Source organism: Rhinolophus sinicus, chromosome 1 (assembly GCF_057876585.1).
Source record: "Rhinolophus sinicus isolate RSI-liver-muscle chromosome 1, RSI-T2T, whole genome shotgun sequence".
NCBI classification, from domain to species: domain Eukaryota; kingdom Metazoa; phylum Chordata; class Mammalia; order Chiroptera; family Rhinolophidae; genus Rhinolophus; species Rhinolophus sinicus.
In genome coordinates this window covers 168,855,093-168,877,120 of record NC_142501.1, presented here as the reverse complement: position 1 = coordinate 168,877,120, position 22,028 = coordinate 168,855,093, and positions in this window count along the sequence as shown.

The following is a 22,028-nucleotide window of genomic DNA, read 5'->3' as shown; positions in this document are numbered from 1 at the left end:
AGACTCAAATAACTGCTTCCCAATATGTTTATCCAGCCTCCCTTTTTCTATGACACACGTAGAAAGGTGTCCAGTTAAAAGTTTATCTTCCTATGTTCCCTGTAGTTAAAGGGGCCATATGACCCTTGCTGGCCAATGAGATGAAAGTGGAAGCCTACCGGGTGGGTCTCTGGGAAGACTATTCTTTTCCTGGTGAAAAAGGGCTCATTTGGCAGAAACTATTAACCCTTTGCCATTTCCCCTCCTTCCTTTATTCCTGCTGGAAAGGAGGACACAATTCCTAGAGAAGGAGCAGCCATCTTGAGACCATAAAGACAAAAGCCACATCTATGGATGGCAGAATAGGGTGCAAGAAGGAGCCTGAGTCTTTTATGACCCTCAAGTACTTGCACCAGTCCTGGATAGCCTGCTTCGGGACTAATGAGGAAAAATAAGCCACTATTTGGCTAAAGTACTATGATCGGGTTTATTTTATGTAAAAATCTTGACACAAGAGCCAAATCATATAAAATATTCTAGGCCATGGTAATTCAAATTAGGAAAGCCATTAATACTCCACCAAACTTTATTCCTTATGACATAGAGGAGCAGGTACTCTAAAAGTTGTAACTGGATAAACAGCAACAATAGGGCAGGGTTTAGAATGGAAAGTCAGGTTACTAGATTCAAGATACTCCCACTACTGTCATCTCTGTCTTCTTTCCCATAATCCTCTGGGTCAGAAGTAGCCAGTTTCCTTCTTTCTCTTCCCTTATGGCAAGGATTTTGTTCATATCTTTTGTGTTCTTTCAATCAGGGGAGACTTCATATCCACCAATTCTGTTTCTTAATAAGTTAATGCATATTGAAGGAAATTTTAAGACCCTTTTTCACTTGACAAAGCATAGCTTTCAAAATTAATCCTGTGCTAAAGACTCAGAAATCCCATTTGACAGTCACTTCTTTGTTCTAATTCATATCTATTCTTCCCCCTGAAACACTGAAACCATTATGCCAATGGACAGGGTGTCCCAGGGCAATAAGATACCCAGAATATAAAAAACACATCTAAAAATATTTTTAAAGTATTATCCTCATAATATTTTTTACTTTGACCATGTAATTTGTGCAAATTATTTAACTTCCCTGTGCCTGTTTACTCACCTGTAAAATGAGAAGAAAACCTGTAAAATGAGGAGAAAATATGGTACTCAACATCATAGAACTATGAGAATTAAAGAAGATAAATTTTGGGGCCGGCCCGGTGGCTCAGGCGGTTAGAGCTCCGTGCTCCTAACTCTGAAGGCTGCCGGTTCGATTCCCACATGGGCCAGTGGGCTCTCAACCACAAGGTTGCCAGTTCAATTCCTCGACTCCCGCAAGGGATGGTGGGCAGCGCCCCCTGCAACTAAAATTGAACACGGCATCTTGAGCTGAGCTGCCGCTGAGCTCCCGGATGGCTCAGTTGGTTGGAGCCTGTCCTCTCAACCACAAGGTTGCTGGTTCGACTCCCGCAAGGGATGGTGGGCTGCGCCCCCTGCAACTAGCAACGGCAACTGGACCTGGAGCTGAACAGAACCCCCCACAACTAAGACTGAAAGGACAACAATTTGACCATTGTTCCCCAATAAAGTCCTGTTCCCCTTCCCCCAATAAAATCTTTAAAAAAAAAAAAAAAAAGAAGATAAATTTTGTTAAATATTTTTAAAATGTAACATTATTCTTTTCAAGCACTTAAAATATGGTAACTACTATTTGCTATGCACTTTACACATAGTACCACATTTAACCCTGACAATAACCCCAAGAGGGCTCATGTGATTGTCCCTACTTTAGAGATGAGGATATAGACTCCAAAAAGTTAAATAACTTGCCCAAGATCACACAGCCTGTTTAATAATTTGTAAAGTCAGGTGTATTCATTTCCCAGGGCTGCTGTAACAAATTACCACAAATTTAGTGGTGTAAAACAATAGAAATTTATTCTCTCACAGTTCTGGAGACCAGAAGTTTTAACTCAGTTTCACTGTGCCCAAATTAAGTTGTTGGCAAAACCACGCTCCTTCTGGAGGCTCTTAGGAACAATCTATTCTTTGCCTTTCCCAGCGTCTGGTGGCTGCTGCATTCCAGAGTTGTGCAACACTCCAAATGGTCACACTGCCTTCCCCTTTTCTGTTTGTGTCAATTCTCTCTCTGACTCTCTCTTGTAGGGACACTTGTGAATTCATTTAGTGATTACCTGTATAATCTAGGTTAATCTCACCATCTCAGGATCCTTACTTACATCTACAAGGAACCCTTTCCATATTGGGTAACATTCACGGATTCCAGTGTTTAGAACCTCATATCCTTTGGGGTCATTATTCAACCTACTATAGCGGGACTGAAGTTTAGGTCTGTCTGACTATAAACTCAAATTCTTAACCATGCATTTGTTCAATAAATATTTATTAAACACCTGATGTGTGTGAGCCCTGTGGTAGGTACTGTGGATACAATGATGGGCAAAACCAATCAAGAGCACTGCCCTCATGAATCTACAGGCTAGTTGGGGGGAAAGACATTGGTAAAATAATCACACGTAAATGTTAGGTTGCAACTATGATTGATATTATGAAGAGAGGTTCATAGTGCTCTAAGAATTTATAATAAGGAGATTTGGTCAAAGTCCACTTAAGAAGTAATACTTGAGGTGAGATCAGAAGGAAGAATAGGAGTCAATTAGGCATAAAATGGAGAAAAAGGAAAAGCCCTTATGCAGTCCTGTTAGCGGGATATCTGGCACATATAAGTACTCAGTAAATCAAGTTCTCTCTTCCTTCCCCCTCCCTTTCTTAGGGAATCTACTAGTACAACTACAGGGCTAGTCAAAAGATACAGAACTACTACAGTGAGACCCCTGCACAGTTTTCCCTAAGAATCTTCCTAACCCACCTCTATGCAATAGTCCATACAATAAATGTCTTCACAAGTCATAGTTCATCTGTATCTAAATAATAAATATATCTGTAATGTAGCTTGCATCAGCAAAGTAGGAACCAACAATCAAACTTAGTCTTCTATACAAAGAGCTAAGCATGTTCTCAATGAAATCAGTTATAAAATGGGACTGGGCATGATCAGGACATTTGAAAAGCCCAACAAACCATCCTCTAATAGAACATTTACAAAAAAAAAAAAATGAAGGCCTTGTTGACTCTCAGGTTTTTCTTAGACAAGAAAATTGTTCAAGGAAAATCTTTGCAAATGTTACTATGTGCTACATAAAAGAGATTTCAAAGGATGCTCTTTTGCAGTTGAAAACAAGTGTTTTCCAAAGTTTTTATTGTTAGGGTTGTTACATGGAAGAAACAACGTTAGCTTATTTAACAGCTAGTTGAAGAACAAAACACATTTTTGTTTCCGTATTTTAAGTCGATAATTTTTTCCTTAAAGTGAGCTCCATAAGGTTGCATAAATAACCTCTTATCAATATTGTTAGAGAAAGAACTTAGAAACATGGATTTACATCAAATCAAAACTACTGCGTACAATAGCAGGGCTGCAAGGAGGACTATAAGAGTTATCTGGACATATGTCCATAATTATGAGTTCCCATCCCTATCTTTCCACCTTCTATTTCTCCAGTCTATTGGAGTGTATGTGCATTTCATTTGTAACTAGTTTGAGTAGGGCATCTTCTATATATCTAGTTTGTTTGTTTGTTTGTTTGTTTGTTTGTTTTTAAGAGTTAACATGAATTTATCAAAAGGGATGGATCATTTTCACCTGAAGTGAACAGGGGTAGAGGGGAAAAGGTCAACACAAAATACTGGTAAAAATGTAAAATGACACAGGTCTTTAGAGTAGGCCCTTAGGCAGTCCTGCACATGCTCACAAGAAAGCTGCACTCCTAATACAGTAGCATTCCTAAAAGGCATTCCTTCTGGCACAGAAAAGTGATTTGATTATAGTTGACTACTGCATATTTACATATTGCTTGCTAAAGGATTTGGCAGACATCTTACTGATTCAGCCACTTGAACTGTACCACAGTGCAAACAGAAAATTAAATGGTCAAATTATAAATTAAAAGAGGTTTAATTCTCTCTGGGAAGAGACCCTGTCCCACCACCCTCCACTTTCAAAATCTGTGTGCCATTTTCAAATATAAATCTCTTTAATGGCCAAGTCTCTAACCCATATCAACACAGTAATCAAATCTTTGGTAGCCCAATGGTCCCAACCACTGGAATATTTATTGAGATTAATGTGTGCAGCATTTAAAGCTTGCCAGAAAACTGGAATTCCCTTTGTAGCTTTGTGGCTAGGCTTGCTAGGAAACAATATCCAAAATGGGACATTAATCCCCTTGGGGAAGGGAAATAAGAGAAAAAATAAACATGTGGGATTACAGCAAACTAAAAAGTTTTTCACAGGAAAGGAAACCATCAATAAAACAAAAAGGGATCCTACTGAATGAGAGAAAATATTTGCCAGTGATATATCTGATAAGGGGTTAATATCCAAAATTTATTTAAAAACTCACTCAACTCAACTCCCAAAAAACAAACAATTCAATTGAAAAATGGGCAGAGGACATGAAGAGACATTTTTCTAAAGAGGACATACAGATGGCAAATAGACATATGAAAAAATGCTCAACCTTACTAATCATTAGAGAAATGCAAATAAAAAACACAATGATATACCACCTCACACCAGTCAAAATGGCTATCGTCAATAAATCAACAAACAATATATGCTGGCGAGGATGTGGAGAAATGGGAACCCTTGTGCACTGTTGGTGGGATTGCAGATTGGTGCATCCACTATGGAAAACAGTATGGCAGTATCTCAAAGAACTGAAAATGGAACTACCTTATGACCCAGCAATTCCACTCCTAGGTATCTATCTGGAGAAATCCAAAACTCTAATTTGAAAAAATTTATGCACCCCTATGTTTATTGCAGCACTATACACAATAGCCAAGACATAGAAACCACCAAAATGCCCATCGGTAGATGACTGGATTAAGAAACTGTGGTACATTTTCCACAATGGAGTATTAAGCAGCCATAAAGAAGCATGAAATCTTACCATTTGCAACAATATGAATGGACCTAGAGAACATTATGCTATGTGAAATAAGTCAGACAGAGAAAAGACAAATACCATATGATCTCACTTATATGTGGAATCTAAAGAAAAGAATAAATGAACAAACTAATCAGAAACAGTCTTAGAGATATAGAGGAAAACTGAGGGTGCTAGATGGGGGGGGGAATAAGGGGGAAGGTGGAGGGGATTAGAAAGCACAGTCTGTAACCACAAGATTGCCACGGGGATATGAAAGTCAATTTGGGAAATGTAGTCAATAATGGTGTAAAGATTTTGTAGGGTAACTGTTGGACACTTGTCTCATTAGGGAGACCAGCTCAGGGATGATGTAGATGCCTGATCACTGCACTGTACACCTGAAGCTGAAGCTGAACAATAATGAATGTCAACTATAATTATATATATATATATATATATATATATATATATATATATATATATATTTTTTTTTTTATATATATTTATATATATATATATATTTACAAGTGGAGTACAGCAGCATTAGGAATAGAGACAATGTAAATGTAATGGCTGTATGCAATGTCAGAGTGGTAGTAGATTGGGGAAGGGGGGTTATCACTGTGTGAGGGATATAAATGATAAATGTCTATTACAATGTTTTTTATACCTGAAACTAATTTTCTTTAAAATGGGACATTAATGTTTAACAAGGAGATAAATTAAAAGTGCCATAGTAGCACATGGAAAAATAAAACTCCAGGTACTGAGTTTAAGAGCTAGGACTATATGGAGGATATGGTAGTGTCCCCATGACTGAGTAGGGGAACTCCAGGCCATATTCTTCCCCTGAGTCCAAATCACTCCTATATAGACATAGTCTACCAATTCTAGAGAACGGCCCCCATATTCTTCCTTCTGTAGGAAACGTGACACAGGATTCCCCATTGATGCCATCAAGCTTTTCCTGCCCTGGTTAAAGGTAGGCTGAAGCAGATACTAGAGTTAATTTGTGTGGCCCAGAACCCTGCCCATTTGTCCCCCTCCCTTCCCACTCCAGGAGATTTTGTATGGGGACGTTGCATTCACAAGCACCCCCGTTTACGTGTGCTTGCCTATTTGAGGCAATAGACATATTGCTGGTAGTCATTTTGACGAATCCACATTCAAGTAGTGCATGGGTATGCAGAATTTATGTTTTATTGTACTTATAACAGATTTACATTTTACCATTAAATACCGAGCACAAGTGTGTGCTGGTCTTATGTGTGTAGATTTTTGAAATGTAAAGCTAAATGGATGAATGACTTCAAGGATATGACATAGTAAATATCAATTGTAGAATCTAGGTGGTGGTAAAATGCTAGGTAATATTTGCATTTCATAACCACCACTAACAAAGAGGAACAAAGCGCCATGGCCTCTTTGGGTTCTGAAAGTGGCATATACATAAAGACAGCTGTTGGGAATACGTCTTGGACACTTTACTTGATTAACTCAGAAGGCTGTGTTGCCAGAGTAACAGAGTGCTCTATGTCAGGTCCAGACTATGCTGCAAGTTTGCGTGCTTCTTGGTCCTTATGGCCCTGCAGACAGTTTGGGCATGAGCTACCCCGGGTGGATAAGGAAGTTGTGTGCACTCACAGAGCAAAAGCCCTGGGGCTCTGGCGCAGGACTGTGCCTTCCATGGCAGACAGTTCCTTGCTGTTTGAAAATCAGGCAATTACTTGGCCCTTCTAAATACCAAGGGGCTGATCATGAAAAGTCAAGTAACTAGGTGACCCAAGGAGGCTGCATTAACTCTGTCATGCCAGTAAGGTAGCCTTTAATACACTGTCGTGCGGGAGACCCTGCTCGCTGCGCCATTTGTCGTGCGGGACGGCCTGCAGGGTCTCTGGTCCCGCTCCCCACATAACGCAGGATATGGTGAGGCCGAAAAGGAACACCCACGGAGCCATAGGTAGGGGAGTCATACCACTATATTCTCTCTGACGGCACTATACTCTCACTGGAGGCTGGATCCACACTGTCCGCAAACCGCCATCCACGCTTGCCAGCCCAGCCGCCATCTTCTTGCTAGCCCCATTCTTTCTCTTTCTCCTCTCTCATAGCCACAGCAGTTATATTGTGGCCAATGGCTCACTGGTTACAGCTGACGGCCAACTAGCCACAGCTGATGGCCATGCAATCACAGTTGGCCATTTACTACCTGAGCCAGCACCTGTCTATGTGAGGCTGAGAGCCTGGAAACTACTTTCTGAGGCTCTGCCCCCACATACACTCAAGGCACAACTTTCAAATAGCTGTCCCAATTGCATTGGATTAGTAAATCTCCTTTGGTTCGTTGTCTCTTACACATCTGTCCCAAAGAAATCTTGTTTATGTCTACTATTCATAAGTCTCAAAGAAATTGCGTTCTATGTTTAGTTTCTATGGAAGACATAGTTGTGCTGATGAGAGGATTAAATGTGAGCAGGGAAGCAGGCAGAGACCACGTCATGTAGAACTTTGCAGAAGAGGAAAAGGAGTTTGCATTTTATGCTTAGTGCAATGAGAGGCCTGAGTAAATTAATCAGGAGACTGACAGGATCTAATTTTCATTTTTAAAATATCCCTCTGGCTCCTGTGAAGGAGAGTTGAGAAATGCAGTGGTAGGTGGAAAGGGTTGTGATAAAGGCAGAGTTTATTGTTTTTTAAGATAGGAGTGTTTGTATGCCAATGACAGTGATTCAGCACAACGCTGTGAAGGGGTGAAGAACATGCCTATTGTGCAGGAGACCCTGCTCGCTGCGCCTTTGTCATGCGGGGCAGCCTGCGGGGTCTCTGCTCCCGCTCCCCACATAAGAACGCAGGATATGGTGAGGCCAAAAAGGAACACCCACGGAGCCATGGGTAGGGGAGTCATACCACTATAGTCTCACTGGTGGCCGGATTCACACGACCTGCAACGTGCTGTCCGCTTCTCTGCCTGCCACCCTACCGAATGACCAACCAACCCAGCCATGGCAGTTATATCAGTGGCCAATTGGCTAACTGGTTACAGCTGATGGTCAATTAGCCACAGCTGATGGCCATCTACTACCCGGGCCAGCACCTTTCCACGTGAGGCCGAAAGCCTGGAAACTGCTCTCTGGGACTCTGTCCCCACAATGCCACTGTAGCATAAAAATTATTTTCAGTTGAAGGCACTTGAGAATAATAGGCTTTTTAGTGAACTTCTTATCCACTCAAGCAGAGCCTTCCAAAAAACCCAGTTGTCATAAATCATCTCACAAGGAGATTGGGGAGTTTCACAACCAGGGAAGATTGTCACAGACGTTTTCACAGAACTACCGTATCTCCCATGTATTCTCCTAAGGGCCTATTTATTTTACCTAAAAGTCATTTGTTTTCTCATGAGTGCCCTGCTGCCTCTCCCCTTCCCCTATTAAAATGGTATATAAGTCCCTAATTCTAACCTGCTGCTTAAATCACATTTTTCTGTGAACTCCCGTCTTTTCTCTTGCTAATCTGTGTGTGTGTGTTTAATTCACAAAACCTCAATTACTTGACATAAGAGGGTAACAGAAAAGTTTTTCCTCCTTGATGGCTAGAAAATGATTCAACAATAATGTCATAGAGCTGATGCCTAGGGCTCTGGAGAAGGACTTGCCTTCCAGGCAGAGAGCTACTTGCAGTTTAAAACTCAGCTCCAACAGGAAGAAGAGGGAATAATTGCAAAAGTGAAGCTCTTCCGAAGGCTGGAAGGACAGCAGCAGCAGGACGCAATGGGATCGAGCGCCCAGTGGAGGAGTTTCCCCGTGGAGGACATAGGAGCAGGGACACTCCATCTGTAGGAACAGAAGAGGAGGTAGAGAAGTCTGAGGCAGAGAGGCTGATTGATTTGGTACTTAGAGGATGAGGACATTCCTTATCATTGCTTCTCTTTTTGTCAGTTGAGACAGGTTCATCAGCTGAGAGTCAGGGTAGGGAAGAGAGTATAGGCAGTTTGAAGAGAGAGGACAACATGAGACAGGGCCTCTTTCAGAGAGTGGGAAAGAAAGCATCATAGGAAATTTCCTCCAGGGAGTATTTCACACCCATCTGAAATTTGTGTTCACAAATTCACTCTGCATCATTGAGGTTGTTGTTTGTTTTGTTAAAAAATAAAATTCAACTGAGTAAATTTTAAAGATCTTATTGGTTTTATTCAACAGTTCAAGAACGGGGCAGCATCCCATTTAGTACATTGAAAGGAGCTCTGAGGAGCTGTACAACAATGAAAGACTTTGTGCTCGCTTCGGCAGCACATATACTAAAACAAAGAAAGACTTCCATAGGCAGGAGAAAGTAGAACAAAGAAGTTATACTATGGGTGCAGTAGGAGTAAATCAAGCAGATTGTTTCACTAGTGCTGTCCAATAATTCCAGATTGACTGATTGACGATTCCATTCCCGGGAAACTAATTGTTAGGTTGTGGGGACAGAGTCTCAGAGAGCAGTTTCCTGGCTCTCGGCCTCACGTGGAAAGGTGCTGGCTCGGTTATTATATGGCCATCAGCTGTAATCAGATGGCCTTCCGCTGAGGCTGGGTGGCATTAGCTGTTACCAGTTAGCCATTAGCCATTAATATAACTGCCGTGGCTATGCTAGGGGGTTGGTTGGTTGACAGAGAAGCAGACAGCGGGTTGCAGCTAGCAAGTGGGGTTAGCAACAGTGGATAGCAGATTGCAGATCATGTGGATCCTACTTCCACAGGTGTCTTGCCTGGCCGCCTGCGAGACTGGGGTGCAGGAAGACCCCCTGTTGGGGTACTGGTAGATGTTTGCTTTTGTGTCTCAACCAGCCACCATCGAGAATATAGTGGTATGACTCTGCTATCTATGGTTCTGTTGTTGTTCCTTTTTGGCCTCACCATATCCTGTGTTCATGTGTGGGGAGCGGGAGCTAAGACCCTGCATTACATAGGCGTTAAATCTAGGCATGGTGACACAGGGCTTAGCATAAGTGACTCCATTTTGCACCTGTTGTCTTGCTTTTAACAGTTTATTTGTGTTCCGAAATGTTCAGCTTCTTGGTGCAAGCACAGCATAGAAGACAGCAGGGTTTAATGAGGGCTGGGTCTTCACTAGGTGAGTCTAGAGGAAGTGAGAAAGGATAATTGACTACAATGTGGGAGTTTGGATCTAAGCTGAGTATGGAGATGGGGGAACAACTGAGTGGGGTAATCAGGAAGTGGATGAGTCAGCTGCTTGCAGGATACCAATCATGTAGTTGCTGCAGTGGGTGTATTCAAGTGAGTGAGATGGCAGATGAGGGGAGCTGGTGAGAGTGTGGGAGGCTCCAAGCTGAGGTTGGGATGCAGTGCAGTTACTAGGGATATAAAGGTCATGAACACAACCCTAGGAATGGGTGGTAAAAAAGAGAAATGAGTAAAAGACCAATCTATCATTTTTTGGCCTTATTCTAGTCTTTTCTCTGCACATTAGTCTCCAACATGTAACTGGTTTTTACCATTGCACAATAATGGTAGATTTGGCAGTTCTCAAGGACGTGATGTCAAGGTTTATGAAAGAGCGGTGACCTCTCAAAGGTTATCACTAGCAGGTAGATAGTTAAGGCACAGTAAATAGATTCTTACAATTCACACAAGAGAGATAATAAAACCAAGGTTCGGGCAGCGTTACATAGCTCCAGGCAAAATCAAGTGTATAAACCCCTTTGTGCTTTGGAAGTCTGTAGACAATAAAGGTGACAAAAATAGAATAGTGTTGAGAGCTTTTGCTTACCAGGAAGTAAACTGCTCAATAGTGTGAAAGAAGAATTGAATTAAGCAAATTCACTCTAGTTCCCAGGGTTATAAGTCAAGGGCAAACAGCCCTGCAAGCTTTTATTTACCTCCTCATCTCTGCATAAGGGAATAATTTCATATGAAATGAATCAAGTTATAATGAATATCCAGAGTAGCCTGAAGAGGAAAACAAATTAGAATAAAACAAAGGGGGAGATTATAGGAAAAATTCAGAACCTCTTTCTCTTGGTACAAAGTTTACTCTGAGTCACTTAGCAGAAAACAGTAAGCAAATTAGATTAAAAAAAAAAAAAAACAGTGTTAAATTCCGGTACAGAGTGTAAATGGCAACCTCTCTCAAAACCTAGATTAAAAATTGTATAGTTTGCACAGTTATATAAGAAATTCTCAGATAAGAAATCCGGGTTCAAATTCAGGTCTCATTTCTGAGGCAGAAAACTTGATAGATCCAGAACAACTGACTGGTTTAAGATATATTTAGTTTGACAACTTTATAATCCCATTGATGGATTTACTGATACTTTCCTCAGAGTACAGATTTAGACAATTTTCTTATAGGATATTTTCTTACTGGTCATTTTGATAGATCACTGTTTTTCCGAAACTTTTCACTACTGTGGCTAAATTATTCTTAGAAATTATTAACTTTTGTGCCTATTTGATCCTCTAATCTTTGATTCAATCAATATAGACTTATCACCTTTACAATCCAGGGCATTGAATTAGGTTTAATATTCCAGGTCAATGAAAAAGTACTCTTTTTTTAAAAGAATCTAGGGAATACAATTATGTTTATCTTCCAAAATACTATTCAAATGTTATTCATTGCCCCATTATTGAGGAATACATTTAAATATCATTCCTTAATCATTTATGCTACAAAAAAATTACAGAGAAAAGCTGAAGACTAAAGAAAAGCTATACTCCCATTTACCCTCCAGCATTAGGTGTGACTAGAAATAAGGGGACCAGTTTTAAACAAACCTGCCGCAAAATATACACTTCTTTCAAACAGTTTCCCAGGGAGGAGGTGTACTGTGGACGCTAGAGTTATGATGCCAATATCACAAACGAGAAAACTTCTGAGACCCACTGGGCATGAATAACTGATTCTTACTGAGGGTGAAAATGGACCAGAGCGCAAAAAGAGGCCTACGTAATCAGGATCTCTAGGAAAATGTGCAGTTTGAAGGGGAAACATATCTTAAACATTAACATGATTAATTATCTTTGATATTAGTTCCCAAAGACATACTTCAACATTAATTAATTGAATTCTTTTGTTCAGTAATTTCAAATAACGTTAAAGGAAAGCATAAAGTTTAGAAATTATTTTTTAAATCAAGTTGTCTCCAAGGCTTAGAGGAAAAAAAAAAAAGCCTAGAAACAAATATTTGGTTCTTTGTCCTAGGCCTAATGACCGGTAGGTACGTGTAGGGTCAGAAACCCCATGCCAGTCTGACTTTAAATGCCATACGTGTTTCACTCAAACGTACCAGGCACATCCCACCTCAGGGCCTTTGCACTTGTACATATGTATTGCCTCTCAGTGTGAAACATATTTCTTTCTGTGAATTGTGACATAAAATATTTTAAAGACACTACATTACATCAAGCTGCCTCCACTTCTCTACTCTCTCGTACCTGGGCCTCCTAAACCCAGGAACAGAAATAAATTTATCATACAGCTACATAATGAAAATAACCTTTTGATAAAGCAGTAGCTTTTAAAACTAGATGACTTTGTCTTTCTATTTTCTTTAATAGTCCATATGTTTTTGTGGCTTTATTTGGTTATTACACATTTTAAAGTTTATGCAAAAATATGAAAGAAAAACAAGTTGTTGGAGTGGCATTTTCCTCATAGTCTTTAAGAAGAAGATAGAGTATAGTTAGATTGTTGTGAGAGAACTTGAGGCGTAAACGTGCAACAGGAAATGGGATAAAATGTATAAAGTTCAGGGCAAAGGTCAAGTCCAAAGCAGCACATCTGTGAGTTACTCTGCTATATATTGAATATTTGTGTACTTCCACATTCGTACATTTAAACCCAATCCCCAATGTGATGATATTTGGAAGAAGGGCCATACCTCCCGGAGGTAGGACACTGGGAGAAGACAGCCATCTATAAACCAAGAAGCAGGTTCTCACCAGATGCCAATCTGCTGGCAGCTTGATCTTAAACTTACCTCAGTTCAGCCTCCAGAACTGTCAGAAACAGATTTCTGTTGTTTATAAGCCACCCAGCCTATGGCATTCTGTTATAGCAAACTGAACGGACTAAGATACAATCACAGAGAAGTGAAAATTGAAGTTCTGGGCTTAGGTTAAATGTCTAGAGAAGAGAGTATTTGACAGATTCTTCAGACTTCAGATTCAATATCTCCTCCTCTGGCCACCGTAAATAAAGAAAGCATCCCTCCCTCCTCCCTGTTTTTCTGTCAAAGCACCCCTCTGACTCTTCCATAGAATTTTTATAATAGCAAATTTGTGATTACATATTCATATAGGTTATTACTTCATTTTCTACCTTCCTTACCAGGGGGTAAGATTCACAAGGACAGAGAGTGGGTGGTTTTATTCAAAATTATAACAACAACAATGATAGCAAACTCGTCCAAGTGTTTTGTGTATATTAATAGATTTATCCTCACAGCAATCCTAAAAGTTAGATTCTTATCAGCATTTTATAGGTGAGGCAAATGAGGTGTGGAGGGATTAAGTAACTTGCCCAAGGTGATGAAGGTAGTTACGACGGAGCCATAATTCAAACACTAGAAATTTCACTCCAAAATCAGTGCTCTTAACCTCTGCTACCACGACACACTGCCCCTCTAAACCCAGGACCTATCACAACCATTGGCACAGAGGAGGTATGTAGTAATTTGTTACATGGATAAAGTACTCAATCATGTTGTCCTACTGTTTAAAATGTACCAATATGCCTGATCTCCAACCGGATGTCATATTCTAGCCTCTGACGTAGAAAACCCTACAAGACTTGGCCTCAGTCCACCTGCTCAGTCTCATCTCCCATCTCTCCTCCTCCTAGAATCTTACACGGTTCCCAGAACATGCCATGTCATACGCATCATGCCCTTGCATGCCCTGTACCCTGTGCTACAAGTGCTCTCCCTTCTCTTCCTATGCACTAATGTGATGAACTCCTACTTAAGTTTGCCTGTGAAGCATTCCCTAACCTGCATAGGGAGAAGTGACTACTCCTTTCTTTGAGCCTCCTTTAACCCCGTTAACCCCATTAACCCTCTTTACCTCTCAGTACTTTTCACACTGTTCAGCAGTCATCATTTCGCATACGTGTTTCACACATTGGACTGTTTGCTCCTTCTAAATATTAATATTGTCACACCTATCACTTTGTGCAGCTACTGGCACATACAGACATTCAATAAATGCTTGCTGAATCGAATTGAAATGGAGGCAAAAGATGATTCAGTGAAGGAATTAGAAATGGAGAAGTCCTTAGAAAGAGAAATATGTACCTGGCACAGAGAAGATGCTCAAAAATAGTGGTTACATTGATTTGAAACAGTCTAGTACAATATCCAAAAAGAAATAATTAAAACGTGGATAGATCAAGTTTGACTAATATTGTCACTAGATTTCTGGGCAGTACAATCAACGAGACTTAGCTTCTTTTAAATACTTTAGAAACAAAGAAGTTTTTTGATTAATTCAGAGTGGACTAGAATAGTGACTTTCAAAAATAACTTTTTTTTTTCCTAGTTGGATTTAGGAGCAAGATTGAAATGCCCCTCCCCAAATTCCTACTCTGCCTGTTAGAATCCTACTCACCCTCAGGACATAACTCAAATCAATCCTCCAGATGATGTAGGATCTGCCGGCAATTTCTGGGTGTGGGCCAGGATCGTGTTTCCTGAAGCCGAAGAATAGACACACGGACCCAGGAGAGGCAAGGAGTTGTAAAGGAAGATAGTTTATTAGAGGCAGGAGAAGAGGTTCCAGCTCTCGAGTGGGAGAGGATACCTGAAACTGGGAAGCCCAGTGACTGAGGCAAAAGTTCTTACTATTATACCTGCCCTTGTCTGCTTGAGGAAGGGGGCTGGAGCTTTCTAATGGAATTCACCTATCAGGTTTGTCCTGTTTGCCCATGTTTGCCCATGCTCAAGGGATTAACGAAATAACCTATTCCTATCAGATCTGCTCCTTTGTCTGGCCAAAGGGTATTTGAGAGAATTTATTAACCTCAAGGCATATTCTTATACCTCTGTCCTGGAGTGAAGGAGACATTCCAGGACCTGGAGTTTCACGATATGGCTGCTTTTTTTGTTTATTCCACCAGGGACTTCCCTGTCTACCTAGTAACATGCTAACCTGTCTCATAGTAAGCCATTCCTAACCTGAAATCAAATCTCTCTCCCCTTACTCCCATAGCACTTTTTTGTTTCCGTTTCTATTCAAGTATTTGTTTTGTTCCCCCCCTCCTTGCAGGGTAACTTACTGGTCTGTCCTTTTCCTTAGATTGTAGACGCCTAAAGAGATGGATACCTTTTTCTCTATAGTCATGCATCACATAACAAAGTTTTGGTTAACTACAGACTGCAAGTATGATGGTGGTCCCATAGGATTATAATGGAGCTGAAAGATTTCTATTGTTTAGTGACTTCTTAGTCATCATAACTTTGCAGAGCAATGCATTACTCACATGTCTGTGGTGATGCTGGTGTGAACATACCTACTATGCTGCCAGTTATATCCAAGGATAGCACATACAATTATGTACAATACATAATACTTGACGACAACAATAAACGACTGTTACTAGTTTACATATTTACTATCCTATACTATTGATTGACATTTCAGAGTGTATTCTCTCTAGTTATGAAACAAAAGTTTGCTGCGAAACAGTACGGTGTTGTGCCAGCAGCAGCCTCTTGATTCGTTGTGTCATTTTCTCTTGCAGTTGATTTAATCTCGTTGATGGAGATTTTTGAGTGTGCCGGGCTCGTGTCTGAACACGAAGAATGGAAGCATGGACCAAGGAGAGGCGAAGAGCTTTAGAAAGAGGATAATTTATTAAAAGTAAAGGCTCAGAGCTCCTGAGCAGGAGGGGGTCCCAAATGGGGTGCCCAGTGACTGAGGCAAAAGCTGTTACTTTTATACCTTCCCTTGCCTGTTTGAGGAAAGGGAGTTGACACCTTTTAATGGAATTCAACTATCAGGTTTGTTCTGTTAGCCCATCCTGAAGACATTAGCAACATAACCCATTCCTAGCTATCGGATCTGTTCGATTTGTTAGGCCAAAAGGAATTTTATAAGATAATTTATTAACCCCAAGGTGCTGTTACATTTTGTCCTGGAGCTAAGAGGTTGTTTCAAAAACTGAAGTTTCAGGATATGGCTGTCGTTTGTTTATTCCACCAGGGACTTCCCTGTCTACCTAACAACATGCTAACTAACCTGTCTCATCGTGTTGTTTTGTACAGTGACATACTCTACAGGCTTGTAGTCTAGGAGCAGTAGGCTGTGCCATGTAACCTAGGTGTGTACTAAGCTATATAACAGTGACCCTGTATCTTTTTTTTTTTGAAATTTAAACCTCAGATGTAATTCGATTTGACAGTGGTTTGGCTGGGGACTTTATGAAAGTTTTTTTTTTTCCCCTTCTTTGCTTCCCTGTCCTCCCCCCCAACCTTGATGACATTGTTTACTATGCACACCGGTTCCAATGGTTCTGTTTACGTCGGGTCAGTACACACATAGCCGGGTAACTGCGGAGGGTTTTTCCATCTGTATGGGATTCACTCCTGACCCTGGGGAAGACCAACCGATAGGAAGCACTTTTTCCTGAAGTTGCCTGCCAATTTCTCCTTCCTTTGCTCTGCCCCTCCTTGCATGTCTATAAAACCTTTTAGCGATATGAAGAGCAGGAAGGCAGTCTTTGTGACAGGGAGTCCACTGTCTTCCCTTAAGGCTGGCATTTTGGAATAAAACCTGCTTTTCTTTTCACCAACCTCGGCTCTCGATTTGAGCTTTCCTGCAGCAAGCAGCGGGACCTTGTGCACAATAGGTAACAATACCACCTAGGTCTGTGTAAGTTACTCTTTGATGTTCACACAATGATGAAATCACTTAACAACGTTGTTAAGCGGTGGATAACGGTAATTCATATCCCTCTTGCTGCCTTGCGCATAGAATGTGTAATTAAATTTGTTGAACTGAATTAAATAGAATTGATAGTGATACCTTAATAGTGTTTTGTAGGAAGAATAAAGACACTAAAAGAGTTTCTTGAAGGTATAAAGAAAAGAAAGAATTCCTTTCAGACTTCCCACAGTATAGTAAGAGCATTTTCTTTGATTCTTTTGTTTTGGGAAAGACCCATTTTCTTTTTTATGATAAGATTTAGTTTTTCTGTTTAAGTCAGAAAGTAATTTAAAAACTAAACCAAGAAATTACATAAAAATTCTTTGTTTTTCAATACATAAATTACTGAATTAAAAAAATGAACGTAATTACCTTACATTTCTAAATAGATCTCCACCTACTTTCAAGAATGACAGTTTGTGCATTTTACATTGCAGTGCAGTTTGTAATAAGGGCCTTTGCTTCATTACCATAGTGAAATGAGAAAATGTGGTATAAAGCAAATAATTAGAGAAAATTACACTATGGAAAGCGTAATTGTATTTTTGTTCCATTCTAAATAGAGAAATTGGGGGCATTTGAATTTAGGTCCTTTAAGTCACAATCTTACAACAGGTAAGAAATATTCCAAGAAAAACAAGGGACCATAGCACAGAATAACTTTGTAGGAACAACCTTTTACAGCATTGGCTACCTCCAAATTTTCCTCTAAGATGAGTGCCTAAAGCCAATTGTTGATTTTTTTTTTCAAAATTCATATAACACTTACAATGTACCAAGCATGGTTCTAAATACTTCATATATGCTAACTCTTCTAATCTTCTTGACAATCCTGTAAGGTGGTTATTAATATTTGATAGATAAGGAAACTGAGGCACAAAGAGTTTAAATAACTTGTCTAAATTTACACACCTAGAGAATGATGGAGCTAGTATTCCAATGTAACTTTGGAGTTTTTTTCTCTAACGCTGTGCTGCCTCAGATTTCATAAAGGCCAATGATGAATAATTCTGAGACGACAGTGATTTCTTCTGGTCCAGTCTGTCCCACACAATCTAACAAGCAGCATCATGCTGAGGAACACCACTGTAGCTAGTCACAGAATGTAAATGCTATTTGTTGACTTTCAGTTTTCAGAATCAACCAATAAATCAAGCACAGAAAATATTACAGTTATAAAACAGGAAGTAAATATTACCAGTCCTGACACTGTGAAAGTAAATGTACACATACTAGACGTTGGGGCATAGAAATGGACAGCTAGGAAAATAGGGCATACTCTCCTCTTACAAAATGAGAAGCCAAAAGTTTCAACATATATTTGTTGGAATAAGACATTAAAATTGTAAAAGTTTTCAATACAACCAAATAAAAGTAGTAAAGATAATAACATAATTATATTGGGAATATATATATTATATATTATAATATATAATATATATTATACAGTGCCATTTCATGATTAATATTATATATTATATTAATAATATTTCCTGATATTATATAGTGCCATTGCCTGATTAATCAATAGTAGATATTAATCCGTTTTCTCCTGTGACAGCTGAGGATGTAGTTCACTTATTCCTCCCCTAACTCCCTTCTCCATATATATGTATATATATACATATATACATATATATATGCATATATAATTATATTGGGAATATATAGTATATATTAAATATATAATATATATTTATAGTATATATTAAATATTATAGTATATATTAAATATTATATATAATATATTATAAAATTATTACATATTATAATATATATTATATATTTTTTATATATATTCCCAATATAATTATATATCTATATGGAGAAGGGAGTTAGGGGAGGAATAAGTGAGCTACATCCTCAGCTGTCACAGGAGAAAACTGATTAATATCTACTATTGATTAATCAGGCAATGGCACTGTAAGCCTTTATTAGATGCGTTGAAGTCAGCTCTGCAATAGACAGCTAAATGGATTAAAAGTAGTCGATCTGAGAAGTTAGACAAATGTCAGACTAAAGACTGCCTTTTTAATATCTGCCCTGTTGAATCAATTTAAACCAGATATACTCATTACCTTGTATTCATTACTTAAAAAAAAAAAAAAAAAAAGATGCATTTGGATAAGCTAACATCTAACTTCACCCAGCTCTCAAATTAAGTCTTCAGAGCCAAGTGTGAAGGCCTTTATCCAAGAATGACAAGAAAACCATGCAAAGTACTTCCTTCAGCACAGTCTGAAAATCATTTCTGGATGGTCTTCCTCAGTATTCTTTAGTGTAACAGAGAGAAGAAAATGATTATTCGTCACTGGCTTGTGCAAATACTAAGTATGGTAGCCTTTCATTCTGAATCCTCTAGGATTCTACAGAGCCAGTGCCTTACAAACAGCCCCCCTTACTGATGATTGGTTCAGATATAGTAATAGCTATCATTTATTATGTACATTTGTATATAAATAGCTCTGTGCATTTTAAATATCTCATTTACTCAACCAACCTTCTATTATATCCATTTTACAGATAAGAGGAGAAGGTAAGTAATTAACCAGAGATCGCACAGCTAATTGCTAATAAAAACCTTAGCAGGAATTAAAACTCACTGTTTGAACAGCTATACTCTATTGCCCGCTAATTAGTCATTTATGTAATGGTATGAGAGGGAGGTGTTTTGAAAGCTGTTGGAGTTATGAATAGTAGGAGATGTTATAAACAGTGGCAGTTTTGATCCTTTTGGATTTTCACAGTGATTTAGAATTGGCTTAGCTTTTATTTTTTGCCCTAAGAAAGAAGGCAATCTAAAGCAGTCATAAGGACCTAGACTTAAATTCCACTCAACCATTTATACTATGACCTCAGACAGTCTGTTTAATTTCTCTTAATCCTTTATTTCTTCATTCATGTGCTAGAGAGCTCAACTGAACCTATTACTGCTTAAGCTTATTGAGAGGATAAAAAGAACTGTCTAGGTCTTGAATCGTTTTCTTGTCATTCTTGGATAGAGGCCTTCACAAGTGGCTCTGAAGTCTGAATGTCAGAGCTGGAGGGAGTTAGATGATAGCTTATCCAAATGCATCTGTTTGTTTTTCAATATAATGCCTGACTATACATAGTAAATGCTCAAAACATTGTTGAGGAAACCCTTAGGCTTACCTTTTTTTGTTTGTTTTTTATGCCACTTCAACAAGTGGGAAGGCAATGAGAAACTGAGATGCTCCACATATAAAATATTTTAAGCTCTCCCAATGCAAGCCATTTTTTAAAACTACAAGTATACAAAACCACACACTTTACCACTGTGTCAGAGTAGTAGCTAATCATCTCAAAAAACCTTTCACAAAACTAACAAAACCATTCATGTTATATTAGTGTTAATTATAATTTATGTAGAATTGAATAGTTGATAGCGTACGGTCCTTTATGTTAACTCATTTGAATTTCACAAGAATCCTGTAAGGTATTAGTAACAGCCCAATTTTACAAACACAGGGAAGTGAAGTCACATACACATATAGGATTTAGGTATGAACGAATTCAACCATGGGTTCTTTCCTTAGACCAACGGAACCTTGGTTAACTTAGTGAGTCAAAACCACCTGGTTTTTTCTCAATAGAATTTCTTAACAGGAAAATAGAGTCAGAGCCTCAATATATGTCAAAGTCAACATATACAAAAGCAAACACATGGAAAATGTGATTTCTTCCTATAGGTGCTGGGCAAAACAGTTTGACAAACAGTAACCCTGTGTCTAGCCCCAAGTTTTTACTTGCTGTGGGAACTTTAAAAGGTGGATATAACTGATTTGTTTATAAAATAAGGAAAAAACTAATTTTTTTTCTCTACTTCCTAGGAGGCTATTTGAAAATCAAATGAGATAATAGATATGGAAAAAATCTCTGGAACCTGTAAACTTTCTATACACAGTTTGTACTATTGTAAACTTGGATTTGGGGGCCGTAAGAAAGAGTTGCAGATGAGATTCAGAATACTCAAGAACTACATAGTGGAGTTCTACTTTTGCAGGACTATCACTCTCTCTTCACCCCCTATAATAGTGTAGGAGTGCTTAAGTAAGAGGGAAGAGTGAATATAAATTATTCGTGAACTTCCATTGCTTGTGCTCTTCCCGCCTCTTAAATACACATGACAAAAGTCCCTTTCCAAGCACTGCAGTGTCTTACAAAAAGCCCCAATTCAATTACTGTCAAGACCTGAATTGAAGAAAATACATACAATAGACAATTATTAGACTCTTACTTCACACAAGCGCAGTTGGGTCTTTTTTTTTTTTTTTTTTTTTTTCAATAACCAATCAGTAGGATTTTTTAAAATCACCAGTTTTATATGGAATAGTTACATACTCATACACAGGCTACTAAACCAAAAATTCATTAAATAATCTTTAGATAAAGGTGATTTTCTTTCTACCTTATTATCCATTCTATAGGCAGTGACTTATTAAGCTGGATAAATATACAATTACGAAAGGGTAATACGTTTTTTTCACAAATTCTAATAGGTTGAGTGAAAAAAAGTTATCCAAATATGGTGCTCTTCCTGGTAGAAACAATCCCCTTTAATATGATCAGGTATTTCCTGGGTCTTGATTATCATTGTCCCTGAAAGGACTAAACTTCCTCTGTCCTCCAAAAACCGTGCTTAGCTCAAACGAAAATGTGATGTGAGGTTGTTTCTCAGCTGGGACAGAACAACTGGCGGCCTCCCCAGGTTCAGTTAACGCAGGAACTCCATCTGCATCACGTAACTGGTGATGGGCAGCCATCAAGTTTTAACACGCATCTGGACTGCGGACACTGTCAGTGAAAAACTTGTAACTTTAAGAGGAATTTATCCAGTTTAGGCGGAAAAAAGCGGCAACCCTCTGAGGTCAGCTCACGAGATCAGAAGAAAGTGGGTGAAACACCACTTGGCAGCGCAGCTGGTGTGGGCAACGCAAACCAAAACTAGGCAGCTCTGCTTCCCTCCGGACTTTGTCCCTCCCCAGATGACTGAGCCAGCGAGCAGTCGCCCCGCGCTGCAATCTGAGCCAATTGCAAAGGACCTGA